Source organism: Budorcas taxicolor, chromosome 5, assembly GCF_023091745.1.
Source record: "Budorcas taxicolor isolate Tak-1 chromosome 5, Takin1.1, whole genome shotgun sequence".
NCBI classification, from domain to species: domain Eukaryota; kingdom Metazoa; phylum Chordata; class Mammalia; order Artiodactyla; family Bovidae; genus Budorcas; species Budorcas taxicolor.
The window spans coordinates 51,985,184-52,004,621 of NC_068914.1; positions in this window are offsets into that span (position 1 = coordinate 51,985,184).

Sequence of the window (19,438 nt, forward strand, 5' to 3'; positions counted from 1 at the left end):
ACGGCACAGATTCTGGAGGAGACGTTGGTGTCATCACTGAGAGCTGGGAGTAGGTCTAAAAAGAAAGAGTGAAAACATCATAAAATTTTGTAGGTGTTCACTTTTCATGGTATTCGTGGCCTAAAGGTTGCAAGAGGTCTGCTACGTCACTCAGTACATCTGCAGTTGGTGGCTGCATTTTCTTTGAAATTTTGAATTTTTGATGTTAAGATACTGAGAAGGTTTCAAGTGAACTCTGCCCTCTGAGGACATAGCATTCATTACACCTTTATGCAGCTCCCTGGCTTCCTGTATCCCCATCTTTGCTCTTGGGCCACAGCAATGCACTGTAGTTTGCTCTGCTTAGGAACTCTAAATTTAACATTGATTTTGGATGGGAGGAATCCATGGGTCTGCTTTTTTTCTGGGCCCAGGAGGACAAGAGATGGGGTGCTGTTAAATAAGATAGAAATAGAGATGGAGTGGGAGTTTTCTGGCTTGTGTGTTCAATGAGGGAAGTAAAACGCTTTCAGGCAGAAGATAATTTTTCTCTGGTTCTTCTATAGCAAAAATCTAAGTTTTCTGCATAATAGAAGAAAAAAATAGGAGCTCTATTTTCAACACCTCCTCCAGCTCCTTGTAGACAGACTCCTTATAGAAGCAAGGAACTCATTAAAACTACACTTACTATCCCTTGCAGTGCCCACCTGCACTCTACGGGTGGAGAAGGTGAGAAAAAGCCAAGAAAACCATGATAATAACCACTATTAAATTTGCTCAAATTTTGCATTAATTCATATGTAAAATAAACTTCGAATGTTCTTTTCCTGTTTATTCTTACAGTTGTAATTCTCTTTGATGGACAAATATTTGTTCAAGTAGATTTTTTGGTGTCTTAGTGCAGCTGGGTGAGAGCTTGTTAACTGCAGATAGGTGAAGGGAAACATTGACAGTTTTGAAGTGCTGTCTGGTATTTACTGTTTATGCTGCAATTTTTTGCACGTCATTAGCTATGAACTTATTCTTTAATTGTTTCTGGCCTTGTTTCTTCTTGCATGTAGTAAGATATTTGGAATAAACCTTGTTAATGTCCCATGGCACACATAACATGCCTTTGACTTTGTTTTCATTCCCTATAACCCTAGTGGTACTGGGCACTTAGTAAGTATCCACTAAATACTTGAGTAATCAGTTATACTTTCCACCCGTTCCACAGAAGAATAGGGATAACTATTACCTTGGATTTAGTCCCCGGAGAACGGACTGCTTCCTAAGTCCCCACGAGTTCCCTTCTGCATCTGTTTGTGTGTAAACCTCTTGACTGCTGGTCTTCTGTAGTTTAGGAAGGATTAGACCCTGTTCTTTCCTTATGGTTGTATAGTTGCTTGTTTTAGCAGAGGTGTTATCAGTAGTGGCTAAAAGCATGGGCCAGTCCTGTTTCTTCCATTTATAAGCCATGTGACCTTGGCGGTTGTAATCACACCTGCCTGTTGTTGAGAGAGTTAAATAGAAGTAAGTTACAAGGTAGAGAAGAACCTGATACATGGTAACAGCCATATTAGTGTTAGCTTTTTAAAGTGACAGTCCTTTATTCCCTTTATTTGACAACACTGGGTATTCAAAAAGCTCTATGGAAATGCAACTGCTTATTTTATTTAGATTAATTCAGGCCTTTTGGATTGGGTTTATTTCCCTTGACCTTGGATTCCTTTCTCCAACAGAAACCTTTTTCCTTAGAGTTGCCTCCTGGAAAAGACAATGATCTTTATGTTTAGAAGAGATAGGCTGAATTACAGACAGAATATTCCTTATTTTCACCAGGTTTCCTTGGCATATTGAATACAGTGGTCTCTAATGGGTTGATGAGACCCTTGATAATACTGGTATGTGGCCAATTTAGACTTTAAGATTATATATCTTTGGATGTAAAAGGAGTTTGAGGTTTTTTTAAAAATTATTTTGTCAAACAATTTTATATTAAAAGAGCACTGTAACTTGTTCTTTCCCTTGGTAAGTGCTTTTAGACTATCAGATCTTCTTAATTTTTGATATTGAGGTATTATAAAAAGTATTCTTCTGGCTTTAGTAAATATGATACCATTGAAGCAGTAAATAGTACTTTCTTGGAATCTAAAGGCCATTAGTTGAATATTTTAAAAACTGACTTCATAGGCTGTGTAAGTACCTTCCCTCATTAGATCTACACAGACTTAAATGACTTGGTTCTCATAGCCTGATAGTTTTGAGATGTATTTATGCTGATCTGTTATGAGGACTAGAGTCTGTAAGGGCATCTCTCTTTAACTCCAGGGAAATTGGCCTAACTTTACAATTCATCTAGAATTCCAAGTTATCAATTAGCTGTCAAGTTTGCTGCTTTATAAATCAAATAGCCTCTAAAATCCAACTCTAAATCTCAGTAGATTTCTTTCTAACCACATCTGAATCATGGTCCACAGTTGTAAAGTGCTGAATAAAATCAACCAGATACTATTTCTGACTCTACCCCTCCCCATCAAAATGAAACTTCTAGTGGATCAATTAGGAAACCTATTTAATTTTTTATAAAAGGCTCTTATCCTAGATAGAACTTATAAACCACAAGAGCATCTCTGTATATTTATGTACAGTTTTGATCAGTAACTCAGATGGCTCTCCATCCTTTGCCAATATGATACTGAAGTACAATTTGCTGTGAACTATGGTCTTTTTCTAAATGGGTCACCAATGAGGATTCATTGTTAAAGGCCAGCAGGAAATAGAGGCACCATATTTAGAGTGTATGTTTCATTTTAGAAAAATGCATTTCAACATTAGAGATGCTGAAGATTCAAAAGTAAATCTGCCTATTTACAATAATCTGCATTGGTTATTGTCTATTTTGAGTGAATTAACTCATGGACATTTAGGTTTTTAATAGTCCAATTAAAAAAAAAAGATTCTGTGTTCTGTGATAGTATTTACTAAAAAATCCTTCAAAAGCATTAATAATCATATTTATAAACATTTAAAGTAAAATATAGCTTTTTCAGGATCAAGCTTACACATACCATGCAGCATACAATTAGACTGATTCCATGGGAGCTTATTTCTTTTTCAAAGATGATGGATATAACCTGTTGCTTTTTCCTCTGTGAGCTCTAGCTTTATGTAATATGTCTGTTTTTATAATCAACTATTAAAATAAAATATACACAAGTATCCCCTGGGAGGTCAAACAATAAACGTTACTGTGATCCTAAGTATTTTTGTCACTTCTGTTTTGGAATTACAGAGGTTGAATCATGTAAGTTAACTTTATAGAGTTAAGTTTTTCTTCTTAAAGTGAAAGTCGCTCAGTCATGGCTGACTCTTCGTGGCTCCATGGACTGTATAGTCCATGTAATTCTCCAGGCCAGAATACTGGAGTGAGTAGCCTTCCCTTCTCCAGGGGATTTTCCCAACCCAGGGATCAAATCCAGATCTCCCACATTGCAGGTGGATTCTTCACCAACTGAGCTATCAGGGAAGCCCCTCTCTAAGCACAGTGTTGCCCGAAATGATCACCAACCTCATTCGTGAACTTTTGTCTGAATGATTTGGCTATAACCAAAAGTTGAAACCATCTTCAAATAATGAAGATATTCTTGTGACAGTGATGCAGATTCTACAAATAGTTCCGCTTTGGAGTCATTCTTGTCGATGACTTTGGGGGTTGGTATAAATGTAATAGCTTTGCCAAAGGAGGCAAACATTTACAAAGAAGAGTGGAAATTTGCTGTTTGTTGAGTAGGGGAGACAAGGGGAGATTGAATCAGCATTCACTGCCTAAACTCCAGTCGTGATTATTTTCCCTTTTCTTCTTTCAGGTATGTATCAGTGGTATTTTCTAAATTCTCAGAATGTGTCCCAAGTTTCCTAACAAAATACCAGGTTGTTTTTTTTGAACCGTGGGCCAAAGGGGCATGATGGAGGAGTAGCAACTGTCCTGTGTACTATGTGGAGCTGTTTTTGATGTGAAGAATTGTTCACTGTAGGAAGTTATAGAATCTAAAGTTAAATTACCTTTTCTTGAAATAGCCATGATTAAAGAGTTGAACATATGAAATAGCTTAAACATATTTGTTACATGCTGCATTGTCATTGTTGAAAACACTCAATCTGGGAATCTTCTTTGCCTTCGTATAGTGAAGACTTGATGGGAATGTGAAGATATAGATCCCATTTTAAGAGCTAAGTAACGACTGTGAAAGGAGAGAGAGCAGAAGGCATTTCATGGTTTACTGATAGTATTTTACATGTATTTTACAATTGTCAAAGTACTCCATGTACCACATAATGTTAGCTTTGCACAATGATCAGGTACACAGGCTAGATACCATTATCCTTATTGTTGTTGTTGTTCAGCCGCTCAGTCGTGTCTGACTCTTTGCAACCCCATGGATCGCAGCACACAAGGCTTCCCTGTCCTTCACCATCTCCTGAAGCTTGCTCAAACTCATGTCCATTGAGTCGTTGATTTCATCCAACCATCTCATCCTCTTCTGCTCCTGCCTTCAATTTTTCCCAGCATCAGGGTCTTTTCTAATGAGTCAGTTCCAAAGTACAGAAGCTTCAACATCAGTCCTTCCAATGAATATTCAGGATTGATTTCCCTTAGGATTGACTGGTTTGATCTCTTTGCAATCCAGGGGACTCTCAAGAGTCTTCTCCAGCACCACAATTCAAAAGCATCAGTTCTTCGGTGCTCAGCCTTCTTTATGGTCCAACTCTCACATCCATACATGACCACTGGAAAAGCCATAGCTTTGACTAGAAGGACCTATGCTGGCAAAGCAATGTCTCTGCTTTTCAATATGCTGTCTAGGTTTGTCATAGCTTTTCTTCCAAGGAGCAAGCGTCTTTTAATTTCATGGCTGCAGTCACCATCTGATGATAAAGAAACCTTTCAAAAATTAGCGTTTGAACTGACACAGCCAGAAAAAAATTTTGGCAATTGAAAATAAAGGTAGATCTTGGAGAAGATACAGATGGCATATTCTGGAAACATATGAAAATGAGAAAGTCTAACAATTTTCTGAACTAGAACTGAGATTTTGTCTTAGAAGCTTTCTGTGGGGGCCTCTTGGTTATAAAAACTGCTGGAAACGTGGCTTGTGTTATTTTCATAGTGATTTTCAATATACCTGACTATCCCAGTGATTTTCAATAGGACCTGATCCTTGGCCATGTCTGGAGATGGTTTTGGTTGTCACATCTGGGGAGGAATTGCTGGCATCTAGTTGGTAGGGACGGGGATGCTCCCAAAAACTGAAAAATCAACAGGACTGTCCCACATAAATAATCTTCTGGCCTCAAATGTGAGTAGTGCTGAGGCGGTGAAATCCTGAAGTAGATTGTGGAGGGTCAAAAATGTCGATTCAAGGAGTTAGAACTTAACCCTATGTGCATTAGGGAGCCGTTGAATTTTGTTTTTTTTTCTTTTGATTTCAAGAGGGAGAGCCTGTACCCAGTGGAAGTAGGTCAGAGATGGTAATCTGTAAAATAGATGTGACTTTCCAAGTTCTTTGACAGTAATAAAACTCAAAACTGCTACCTTTTACACACAGGAAATTACAAAATCACTTTCTAATGAGTTTTTTAGGTGCTCCTTGCAGGGAAGAGGGAGGTCTTGAAAGGTACTTAAAACCTTACAGGCAAACCCTTGCTAGGTGTGTGAGATAATGAGAATTCAGCTCACAGAAAGGTAAAATTGAGCAGCCAACACAAATTTCTTTTGCTGAAATGAGTCTGGACGTTCCTGTTGCACCCAGCAGAGCTGAAAGGGCACAACACGTCTGCCGATGCCTATAAATCACAGACAAGGTTTGCAGCAAGGGCGGACTGTACTGATGTGATGGGTGTGCTCCAAACTGTCAGTGGGACATTCCTCACGATGATGAGATGTGAATGCTGCCAGGGTCATGGGAATCTTGGATTTATCCGCTCTTCTCTACTCCGAGTAGCTTCACCAAGAGAGAATTATCACAGCCCCAGCCCCCGCCCCCATTTCTAACCTGCAGGAGATTTCAAATTGGTGAGCTACACATGATGAAATTTAGCGGCTAGCTTCCGCTCCGTTTGAAATCATCTTCCTGTTGCTCTCCCCGCTTTTTACTTTTCACTTACATAATGTTAGTTTTCATTCTGCCATTGAGCTCTAGGAGCTAAAAAGCTCGTTCCTTTTTGCTGCTGTCCATGTATCTCTCTGTCAGACATTCTCATGTGAGAAAAACAACCCACTAACAATGTAAGGTGTCTGTTGCTTTAATAGGCTAGCGAAATATGAACGATAAATATCAGGCTATCATTTGATAGTGGCTCAGTGCCAGGATTGATAAGTATGTTGCTGTACCTAAGCAACTCCTCTTTGGGCTGACTGTCTGGACAGAATATGATTAATGTGATGCAGACCTCTCCCAGGGGAAAAACTGGAAGTTTTCAGTTACCTGGATAGGCTACTGCTTGCTTTAAGCAAAAGTGCATGTTTGCTCCAGCTGTAAACTACCTTGAGGGCCAAGAAAATATCTAACCTTATAGATTGCTTCAGACTGATTCAATCCTGGAAAAAGGTCAGTCTGCAAAAATTTTATTTTGTACTTTTCAAAATCTTGCAGCAGAGAATGTCTGTGTCCTGAGGTATATGCTTTGCCGCCTGGGCTTGGGGACACTTGGTCGTCATCTTTTATTCATATTCTCGGTTTTCTGTGATGCTCTTTCAGGTGTGGCCAGATTCATACTCTGGATCAATGCTTATTTGTAGGGGAATAAAACCCATTTTAGGTTCCTTGCATTTAGCCAGTCTTTAAGGGAAAATAATGTGACTCTTAGGAAGATATTTTAAACCTTTTAGGTTGGAACTTTACTCAAGAAAACCACAAATGCAGTTGGTAAATGACAAGCATGGGATGTGGTGGGTGACCCATTTTGTTGGTTTATTGCATCAATTCAGAAGAAATATATTGTGAATATCAAACATTAATGTGAGATAATACAGGGCTAAGCCTAAATTTAGCTATTAGGTGCTTCCTGAATTTTATCAATTACACTCCTTTCTTACTGAATCCATAGCTGTAGTTACTAAATATCCTTTGAATGTAAATATGTTGTCGGTTGAGTTTTTTCTTAATAGTTTGGCCATGACATTTCCTTCATATTCTGAATCTATACTAATAAATTTTAATACATGCACCCAGCATTTATGGTTAGTCTTAAATTTTATTTTGTTTGCTGTCTATTTTTACCTTCTAATTTTCTAGTTCAGTAAATTTAAGTTAATGGGTTAGATAAAAAAGCAAATGTAACTAGTTAGAAATTTACAGGCATATACTACTTGGCAAACTCAAGAAGGGCATTTGTATTTTGCATTGCCAGTTTTGAGAAGACTATTCCTACTTTGAATTTGTTTGAAAAATACTACAGCTTGGGGAATTCCTTGAGGATCCAATGGTTAGGCCTCCATGCTTTCACTGCCTTGGCTTGGATTCAGTCCCTGGGTTGGGGAACTAAGATTCCACAAGCCACATGGTGCAGCCAAAAAAAAAAAAAAAAAGACTACAGCTTGATTTGGAAAGTGTAGGTTTGCTATAAGGGAATCTTTAACTAAAAGAACTTAAGACATACCTTAGAAGAGTCTTCAGAATTCTCAAGAGGCCTGAAATCACTTTGGTGATATTTGTCAAAATGTTGCTGAAGACTCCTTTTTGAATTTTATGATCCTAGATTTGATGAGAAAACAATAGAACATGGCTTATGTAGCACTCAGGTCATGTCAAATTACGTGTAACAGAATTGGTTACTGGATTATTGGACTTCTGTGAACGCTGGAAATTTTTATGCTATGTTGTACCCCAAATGGCTAAATACAGTATTTATGCTCATTTCTATAAAAAGTTAGGCATTTGAACCTTGAACTTGAGTGTAGACTTCAATTATAAAGCATTCATCTTGCTTAATTTATGCTTGCAGATCCTTAGTTAGAAAATCAATTAGCCAAACGCATATGAATTTTTCTTTCTGACTTTGGTTTTGGGTTCTAAGATCTGGAATCATAGGAGAGATTTTTTATTTATATTAATAATTAGCATATAAATATTTATAATAGGCTGGCTGGTATGGTTTACACTATGGTAAGATGGTAAGGTTTACATTATGAAAAGATGATCCATGGCTATCAGATGATGAATAAGTATCCACATAGCCCTCTGTGTGTCTTGTAAAATTCATTAAATGAAGGCATCTGGTTCGAGATGGCAGAGTAGGAAGATCCAGAGCTCATCTCTCCCTAGAGCCATACCCAAAATACAAGTGCATATTGAATGACTGTCTCCGAGAACAGCCTGAGGACTAGCGTAACAGACAACCGCGGACATGAAAACTGGGATGAGATGAGTAGGAGGGGCTCACACCCAGTCCACTCAGAGCCCTTGGCTCCAGTGTTGCAACCCACAGGTCCAGCGGGAGCGAGGCTCCCCCCAGAGGAGGGAGGCATCCAAGCCCCACCCTGGGCTCTCCAGCCCTGGAGACCTGCGCTGGGAAGAGGGGATCCTCATGGCACCAGGCTTCGAAGCCAGCAGGGCTTACATCTGAGAGCACTGGAGGGCTATGGGAAGCAAACTCCTTTCTTGAAGGGCTTGTGTACAAACTCATTGGTATTGAATTCCAGTGCAAGGGAGCAGCTTGACAAATATCTGAATTATACAAGGATATTCACTGACAGATTTTAGGTCATGTGCTAGAGTGGTGGGGATCTGGTGGAACTGTATCTGGTGCTGAGTACGCTGGTGGGCACCACTGTTTTCTGTGGAACAGAATAGCCCAGAAATAAACTCATGCTCATATGATCAATTAATTTATGAGCCAAGGAGCCAACATTATACAGAGGAGAAATGACCCTCTCTTCAATAAATGGTGTTGGCAAAACAAATCACCTTCTCACATCACAGATAAAAATAAACTCCAAATGGATTAAAGACTTAAATATAAGACCTGAAACCATAAGAATCATAGAAGAAAATATAAGCAGTATGCTCTTTGACATTGGTCTTACTATAATAATTATTATTATTTTTGGTCTGTATCCTCAGGCAAGGGCAACAAAAGCAAAAATAAACAAGTGCACCTGTATCATACTAAAAGCTTTTTGCACAGTGGAACTGTTGGGAAGATGGAAAGACAACCTACTGAATGGGAAAAGCTATTTGCAAATGATATGTCTTGTAAGAGGTTAAGGCTAACAGGTATATGAAAAGATGCTTATCATCACTAATCATCAGGGGAATGCAAATCAAAACCTTGAGATAATACCACATCTGTCAAAATGGCTATTATTAAAAAGAGAAATAAGTGGTGGTGAGGATATGGAGAAAAGAGAACCCTCCTGCACTGTTGGTGGAAATGCAGATTAGTACAGCCACTATGGCAAATAGTATGGAGGTTCCTCAAAAAATTAAAAATAGAATTACCTATCCAGGAATTCCACTACTGGGCATTCATCAGGTGAAAATGAAGACACACATTCCGAGTAAAGAACATTCATATACATTACAATCACTACAACAGGCCTAGTAATCACCTGTCACTATACAAAGTTATTGTAGTATTATTGACCGTATTGCTTCTGCAGTACATTACATCCTCATGGTTTATTTATGTGCATAAGGGCTTTCCTGGTGTCTCGACAGGTAAAGAATCTGTCTACAATGCTGGAGATGTGGGAGACGTGGGTCCAATCCCTGGGTTGGGAAAATCCCCTGAGTAGGAAATGGCAACCCTCTCCAGTATCCTTGCCTGGAAAATTCCGTGGGCAGAGGGGCCTGGCGGGCTACAGTCCATGGGGTCACAGAGAGTCATACACGACTCAGCATGAGTGTAATGTATGTAAATATTGAATTACTTTTGTACACCTGAAACCGATATTGTATGTCAACTCTAGTTCAATTAAAAGAAGGTACATTAAAAGAAAACAAAATTTCAGACAATTCATACCTGTTGAGACAAGATAACTTATTTATATATTAAAGTCAAATTATTTTCAGTGTCTTATTTAAATACCATTCCATTTTCCATAAATAAGCCTTTCCTATATAATTGCTTGATAAATTGGTTTTTGAATGTTTGCTAAAATTAAGTCAGTTTGAATGAGTCTTTGCCCTTAGACTAGCTTGCTTTATCTGTGACATGTACTCAATGCTTTTCGCTCAGAGATTATTTTCTCCTCATGTATTCAGTTTTAAAAGCCAGTTTGTGTCAGATTCTTGATATTCAAATATCTATTGATGGTGCTACCATAAATAATAAAAAAGTAGAACTTTGACCATGAGTACTACAAATAATTGTTTATATAAATTCCAGTGTACTTTCTTTCAGCATGTAGTAGATACTAAATAAAAAATATTTTGGTATCTTTAAATTTCACTGCAGCCAGATTTAGTCTTCCCGGTTGCCTTTTCCTGGTTAACTTCACTAGCCCATACTTGTAATGCTTTTCTCCCCCTAGCCAACCACCAGCTGCATCTGGCCACCGTCTCATTTGAAAGAGATGGCTGTTTCAGTTTTCTATTGTTGCCATCACAAATTGCAATAGATTTAGTGGCTTAAAACAGCGTCTTTTCCTATGCAGCTAGAGATGATCATACTAAGTGAAGTAAGGAAGACGAATAGCATGATCTCACTTACTCAGGGAATCTAAAATGCAGTAGAGACGAACATATCTACAAAAGAGAACAGACCCACAGACATGGAGAACGGACTTGTGGTCGCCAAGGAGAAGTGTGGGGGGAGGGAGCAGAATGGACTCGGAGTTTGGGGTTGGAAGATCCAAAGTATTATAAGAAACAATAAGGTCTTAATGCATAGCTCAGGAACTGTGTTCAATATCCTATGATAAACCATAATGGAAAAGAATATAAAAAAAGAATGTATATATGTGGATAACTGAATCACTTTGCTGCATAGCAGAGTTCCGTGCAACATTGTAAATTGACTGTACTTCAGTAAAAAATACAGAAACACACATACACAAACACCACTATCCTTTTATTATCTCACACTTCTGTGGGTCAGAAATCCAGGGTGCAGTGTGACCCAGCTGGGTTCTTTGCTTATAATCTCACAAGGCTGGTATGAGGTTGTTAGGTGGGCTGTGTCTCTTTCTCTGGGGATGGATCTACTTCCAAACTCATTCTGGCTCATAGCTGAGTTCAGTTTCTTGCAGTCCTGGGACAGAGGCCACCCTTTCCTTGCAGGCTGTTGACCAGGGGCTGGTCCTTGCTGCCTGAGTCCTTGTTGCATTCGTTCACATGCTTTCTGCTTTGCATATGTCTCTTCCTTTCCGCCCTTAGCAGCAAGAGATCATGTCCCTCTTATACTTTAGGCTTCTCTGACACCAGTGAAAGAAATTGCTCTGCCTTTAAGGTTAACCTGGATGATACAGGCTAATGCCCCTGCTTTAAAGTTTGCAACCTTAATCACATCTCCAAAATCGCCTTTGCCATGTAACAGATTCACAAGTTCCACAGATTAGGATGTGGATATATTTTGAGTGCCATTCTGTGCATTGAAATTGTAATAAAAACAAACCCCAAAGTTCCCCTAGTCCTCTTTAGTCTCCCCCACTAGCCAGTTTGTGACCTTGATCTTTCTGTTTGCTCATTGAATATGTTGGATCATGAAATCTTAACAAAAGGCCCATCTGGTTGTTTACACAGTGAGTGTTTCACTCTTTCTAACTTTCCTTCTTTTTCTATTTAATCTCGTCTCCCTCATTTAATTTTTGCTCAAAATATTTTCATTGTTTCTATTATATTGTTTTCACTTTTTCTCTTAATGTGTTTCATGATAGCATGATACTCTTAACTCCCCAGAAAGAGTTGTGTAACATATGGAATATCACCATATTACTTTCCTAAAATCTGGATTATTTTGAGTTCCGTATCAATCTGACCTCAGTCATTTGGAAAAGACAGCTTCCTGAGTGGTGTGGTCTTGCATTCCTATGATAGACCATTTGGTTTTAAGGCCTCTTCTATCTTCACGATGCTAGGTGTCAAATATTTGTTGAAAATTAAAATGAATCATACTTAACTGTGATTTGTTTAAAGTACTTTTGAAAATTGCCCACCCATTGTGCTAATAACATGCATCACTTTTGAGAATTGATGTCACAGAGCTTGGCCAGAAAAATACAGTCTCCAGGAATGTGTTGCCAAAACTATTGAGAAGCAAAATGTGCATGAACCACGGAGGGAGGAGACCTCTTTCTTTCAGGGATTCGTTTGGTTTTCAGTTAACAAAAAACTCTGGGCATTGTTCCAGAATTTAAATTTACAGTGTTGATAGAAACACATGAATTTGAAACTTGGGAGATTATGCTAATTGTGGTGGATTCCCATAAGATGCACTGGACTTCAGCTATGCTAAATACAAATTGTGATGGGAAAATTTACTGTGTATATCTAGCAACCTTGCTAATTTATTAATTTAATTTGTGATGCTAAAATAATTCTTTTCTTGAGCTTTTCTTTTTATTTTGGATATAGCTCCTGTTAACACTTCATCTGGTTAATTTCTTCACTTGATTTTTAGAAGGCTAAGAAATCTTATTCAAAAACAAACCTATGGCTGACTTTTAATTGCTAATTTGTAGAAATGTAAATGCATTTATTTTCTGGTAGTGTTACAGACATTTAAAGCAAGAATCGCATATGTTGGAGCTGTGAATGTGTTGACATAGAGTTAAATATCTCCAGAATAAGGGACAACCTATATTTAAAAATTTGCTGTCCCCACTCCAACCTTTCTGGAGTTTTACCAAATGAGCTCCAGGTTAGTTATTTTGGCAATGAGCCTCAGGCTCTTAAATAAGAGGAGTTGTTAGGATCTTGCACCGATTATGTTGCCTGGATACCCTGAGGTGTATGCTAAGAGAATGAAAATGAACTATGAACTTGTAGCTGTTTTATATTTATGATTCTCCATGATGGCAGTTTTTTGCTTGTGGTGCTCCCAAAGTACCAAAGGGATGGTGGTGGTGATCGCTGCTATTGTTGATATTTTTCATAACTCTCATTGATTGATTTCTGAACTCAAATAACCTTATTTAGGTATCCAACTATTCACTTAAATTAAAATATACCTACTGTGGTAGATTATTATTTCTTAAGATATGGCTAATTCATTTGTCATCAAGTTCTAGAATGGCATCACAAATAATTTGACATTCTGACTTTCGTTTTTTTGGTTTATTTTTCTCTTTTATAAGTAAACACTAATAGTAGGTAACATGAAGAAATATTTCTTATTCATCACATCTTCACTTCTTTTGGGTGTGGAGTACTGACGGGAATGGAAATTTTTACTCTGTTCTCTTGGCCGTTATGAATTTATTACCTATGAGCATTTCAAAGTCTTTTCAATCAAAATTATTTAATTCCTTTGAAGCTTTTTTCACGTTATACTATTTATTCAAGTTTATCACCTATTCAAGTGAGAATCATTTCCTTGCTTGGGTCCAAAAAACTTATCTTTTAAGCTTCTAAATGAGTATATGGAATGGGTAGAAATTATAGTTTTCTATAAGAAAATTAGGGTTAGGGTTAGGCTTTGTAGGTTAGGGTTTCTGTAATTTTATTAGTTTCAATATTCCCAGATAGTTTAAAATATCAGGTTTTTAATGTAACATCATTGTACTTTGGTCATATTCTTCATTAGCTTTTGGAAGTAAGGAATACCCCTTTACCAGTGGTTCTTGAAGTTTGTCCTGGGGACCCTTGGAGGTTCCCCCAATTTTCAGGAGCCCACAAGGTGCACCAGCTCTTTTCAGCTACAAATCTATGTGAGTCAGATCGTCTTTGCATACTTCAACCAAAATAGTATACTCAATAGAATCCATATTGTTTTTATTTAAGCCGGATAATAAAGAGCTTAACAAAAAAGTAGATTAATGCCACTCTTTTCACTAACTATTTTTGTTAAAATAGTTATTTTTCACCAAAGATACATATGTATATTTTAACAGGCATTGGGTACAATGTTGTTATTTAAAATGCATTAGGAAATACTGGGTTGGCCAAGAAGTTAAACTTGAATGAACTTCTTGGTCAACTGATTATTTAAACACTTCTCAATTTTAATTCTCAAAGAAAGCTCAGCACTGAAGAATGGATGCTTTTGAACTGTGGTGTTGGAGAAGACTCTTGAGAGTCCCTTGGACAGCAGGGAGATCCAACCGGTCCGTCCTAAAGGAAATCAGTCCTGAATATTCATTGGAAGGACTGATGCTGAAGCTGAAACTCCAATACTTTGGCCACCTGATGCGAAGAACTGACTCCTTAGAAAAGACTCTGATGCTGGGAATGATTGAAGGCAGGAAGACAAGGGACCAACGGAGGATGAGATGGTTGGATGGCATCACCAACTCAATGGAGATGAGTTTGAGTAAACTCCAGGAGTTGGTGATAGACAGGGAGACCTGGTGTGCTGCAGTTCATGGGGTCACAAAGAGTTGAACACAACTGAGCGACTGAACTGAACTAAATTTTAATTCTTAACAGGTAGATTTTTTTAAAACTTTAATTAATTTACTTTTACCTGAAGGATAATTGCTTTACAGAATTTTGTTGTTTTCTGCCAACTATCAACATGAATCAGCCGTAGGTATACCAGTGTCCCATCCCTCCCGAACCTCTCTCCCATGTCCCTCCCCATCCCTCCCCTCTAGGTTGATACAGAGCCCCTGTTTGAGTTTCCTGAGCCATACAGCAAATTCCCATTGGCTATCTATTTTACATATGGTAATGTAAGTTTCCATGTTACTCCTTCCATACATCTCAGCCTCTCCTCCCCTCTCCCCATGTGCATAAGTCTGTTCTCTGTCTGTTTCTCCACTGTTACCCTGCAGATAAATTCATCAGTACCATCTTTCTAGATTCTGTATATAGGCATTAGTATATGGTGTTTATCTTTCACTTTCTGACTTACTTCACTCCGTATCATAGGTTCTGGGTTCATCCACCTCATTAGAACTGACTCAAATTCATTCCATTTTATGGTTGAGTAGTATTCCATTGTGTATATGTACCACAGCTTCTTTTTCCATTCATCTGTCGATGGGCATCTAGGGTGCTTCCATGTTCTAGCTATTGTAAATAGTGCTGCAATGAACAGTGGGATACATGTGTCTTTTTCAATTTTGGTTTCCTCAGGGTGTATGCCTAGGAGTGGGATTGCTGGGTCATATGGTGGTCTCATTCCTAGTTTTTTAAGAAATCTCCATACCGTCTTCAGTTTACATTCCCACCAACAGTGCAAGAGCGTTCCCTTTTCTCCACACCCTCTCCAGCACTTCTTGTTTGTAGACTTTTTGATGATGGCCATTCTGACCAGTGTGAGGTGATAGTTCATTGTGGTTTTATTTGCATTTCTCTAATAATGAGCCATGTTGAGCATCTTTTCACATGTTTGTTAGCCATCTGTGTGTCTTCTTTGGAGAAATGTCCGTTTAGGTCTTTTTCCCACTTTTTGATTGGGGTGTTTATTTTCGTGGTATTGAGTTGTATGAGCTGCTTGTATATTTTGGAAGTTAACCCTTTTTCAGTTGTTCCATTTGTTATGATTTTCTCCCTTTCCGAGGGCTGTCTTTTCACCTTGTTTATAGTTTCCTTTGTTGTGCAAAAGCGTTTAAGTTTAATCAGGTCCCAGTTGTTTATTTTTGTTTTTATCTCCCTTACTCTGGGAGGTGGGTCATAGAGGAACTTGCTTTGATTTGTGCCACTGAGTGTTCTGCCTATGTTTTCCTCTAAGAGTTTTATAGTTTCTGGCCTTACATTTAGGTCTTTAATCCATTTTGAGTTTGTCTTTGTGTATGGTGTTAGGAAGTGTTCTGATTCCATTCTTTTGCACATAGCTGTCCAGGTTTCCCAGCATCAGTTATTGAAGTGGCTGTCTTTGCTCCACTGTATATTCCCTGCTCTGTCAAAGATAAGGCTCCCATAGGTGTAGGAGTTTACTTCTGGGCTTTCTATCTTGTTCCATTGGTCTGTATTTCTTAACAGGTAAATGTTGATAGATCCAACCCATATAAACAAAAGATTGCTATGATCCTCAGTAATTTTTAAGGGTTTTCAGAGGTTCTGAAACCTCAGTATTTGACAAGACCTACCTTATATACTTTTCACAAAGCCTTCTGAACTTGTATTTCCTTGAAATCTTTTCTTGTGAGTTTTAGCATTTGGGTATAGAGGGCTTATAACTATTTTATGATACTTCTTTTTAGTTTTCTGACCTAAAAAGTATCAGAAAAGCAATGTTCTGTTTTCCTGTACCTGTCCAGGGATATTTGACTGGGTTAGGGAGTGGTAGTCCAGAGTGGGGAGATTGTAGCAGGATATTGTACCTGAAACTCTTAAAGCCGTCAATAAGTAGAGGAGGGAGAATGATGAATAGCTTCATAGTTACCACTCAGCTTTATCAAAATTCAACATATTGCTATATTTGCTTTGTTTAACCTTCCTACCTGCCTGTCCTTATCAGAACCCTTACTATTATATTGGATCCACTTGGATGATCCCTCTCCCCATCTCAAATCTGCCAAATCCCTTTGTCATAGAATGTGAACATAGACACAGGTTTCCGGGATTAAAAGCTAGACATCCTTGGTGGTGGTGTAGTCACTAAGGCGTGTCCGACTCTTGCGACCCCGTGGACTACATAGCATGACAGGCTCCTCCGTCCTTGGGATTGTCCAGGGCAAGAATACTGAAGTGGGCTGCCATTTCCTTCTCCAGAGGATCCCCCAACCCAGGGACTGAACCAGGATCTCCTGCTTTGCAGCCGGAATCTTTACCAACTGAGCTATGAGGATAGCCCTCAACATCTCCTAGATGACTTTGGAGAGCCATTATTCTGCCCTCCTATGGGCATATTTGTCTTTACTAGGTATTAAGGAAATGGCAACCCACTCCAGTGTTCTTGCCTGGAGAATCCCAGGGACGGGGGAGCGTGGTGGCCTGCCGTCTCTGGGGTCGCAAAGAGTCGGACACGACTGAAGCGACTTAGCAGCAGCAGTAGCAGCAACACTTCATTCTCCAGAGCTGTTTACCAAGTTCTTCAAGAACTGGTCAGCTTCCTTGTCAACACTCCTTACTATCAGACTTTATTATTTTTGCTACTTTAGGTATAAAAGATTTTGTATTTGCATCACTGTTAGTAAGGTTGATCATCTTTTCACTTGCATTTTTCCCTTTTGCATAATCATTCTCTGATTACATTGTAAGTACCATCATACAAAATGGAGAAGGAAATGGCAACCCACTCCAGTACTCTCGCCTGGAGAATCCCACGGACAGAGGAGCCTGGCGGGCTATGGTCCACGGAGTTGCAGAGAGTCGGGCATGACTGAAGTGATTGAGCACACCATCATACAAATAAAACTTGGATTATTTTGGCTAGGAATATTTGGTCACATTTCTTCTCACATAGCTTTGTGCAGTCTTCTAGCAATAATTCTAGCAATGATTCTAGCAATGATTGACATTTTTCTAGTCAGAAATACTTAGTATCGCCTGCAAATTGAAAGACGTTATCAAGTTGTAAATTAAAACCATTCTCAGATTTAGATGGATGAAATTAATCCAGAGAGTTACCAGAAATCCACATGTATGTAATGCTCTTCTTGGTAAATGTATCCTTGGAGATTTAAAATGTATACATACTTGTAGGCTTATTATGGTATACATGCTTATAGCAAGAATATTGTTGCCTGTTGGTGGTTCTCAATAGAAACTCTGAGTTGCCTGATTCAAGTGCTGTCTGTATTTTTTGTAGCCTGGGCACTTCCTGTAGTCTCTGACCTGATTTCCCTTCTTCAGTATCGTGTACTGTCTGCCCAATCTATATTCAGCCCTTGATCAGATTCATCTCCCCAATGCATAACCTGAAGAAAATTTCCCTGCAGGTGATCCCAACAGATTTCATAACCATTCTTCATTCATGGACTACTTTAAAAATTTAAAAACAGTTGTAGATCCTTTTCCAGTGTGTATTTGCACACACATGCGCACACACACACAAACACATTGTAATTATAGTCTCAAAGGATTCAGTGACCACATCTATTGTCCGTGTCTTCCAAATTAAAACATCTGACTTTCAGGATGAAGATGAAACTGATTAGCCTACACATACGTCATGATGCCTTTTATTATCTGATCCCTATGTATTGCTTCTCCTGATTAATTTCCTATTACTGTATCCTTCATAAACATTCTACTGCTTGAAATTCTTTGAACATTCTGTCCTCTTATCAGTTGAAACCAAATCTGAAATTCAGTTGAAACCAAATCTGAAATTCTGGCTATAGAATCCTGATATCTAATTCTGGATGTCTGAGAACCTTATTGGGGTTTCCCTGGTGGCTCAGATGATAAAGAATCTGCCTGCAATGCAGGAGACCTGAATTTGATTCCTGGGTTGGGGAGATCCCCTGGAGAAGGGAATGGCAACCCACTCCAGTATTCTTGCCTGGAGAATTCCATGGACAGAGGAGCCTAGCGGATAACAGTCAATGGGCTCGCAAAGAGTCGGACATGACTGAACAACTAACACTTTCGCTTTCAAACAGGTAGGAGAGACTGCTCCTGTCTTCCTTCGTCAAATGCTTTAGATGGCTTTCAGTGCTTGTCTTTCAGTGTTTTCTCCTTCTTTGCTCTCAGCAGTTGGTTGTCAGTGTGTCAGCTTTGAATCCCTTTTGTGCCAGAAGCCCTGGACAAGGGGAGACCCCAGTTCTTCCATACCATGTAGAAACTTTGGGATAATTATTTGCTGCTCATTGTCTTTAAAACAGTCTTACAGTTTTCTTGATTCTGCAGTATTCTACAAGTAATAGCTGTTTGAGTGTCTGACAGTGGGAAAAGTGGGAGCCAGTATGGTGTCGTGGTTATGAAGCTGTGTTTTAAAGCCAGGTGGACTGGATCAGTCAGCAACCTGAAAGTTGCAAGTTTTGGAAAATGTACTAGAAGGTGGCTTGATGAAGGGCATTTTTCTGATTTATGTAAGCAAAGGTCCAGCAATGTGTTCTTCAGCTGTGGTTTGATCTCAGCTCCCGCACCATTTATCTGTGATTATCTTGGTCATGTCAATTCTTTCTGAATTGTCTTTTCTTTAGAATACTGTCTCTCATAGGAAAAGTAACTGCCCTAATTCTAGGCTTTATACCCTATATCAAGCCATCCAAAGGTACCGAGTATACTCATTCTAAACCCTAAAATGGGAGCTTTAGAATTTACTTAATTTGAAAAAACTTGGACCACATGCTGAACCCTGTGGCTAAGGAAATCTCACATACTAATTGATATATAATGGGGCTGCTGCTGCTGCTGCTACTAAGTCGCTTCAGTCATGTCCGACTCTGTGCGACCCCATAGACAGCAGCCCACCAGGCTCC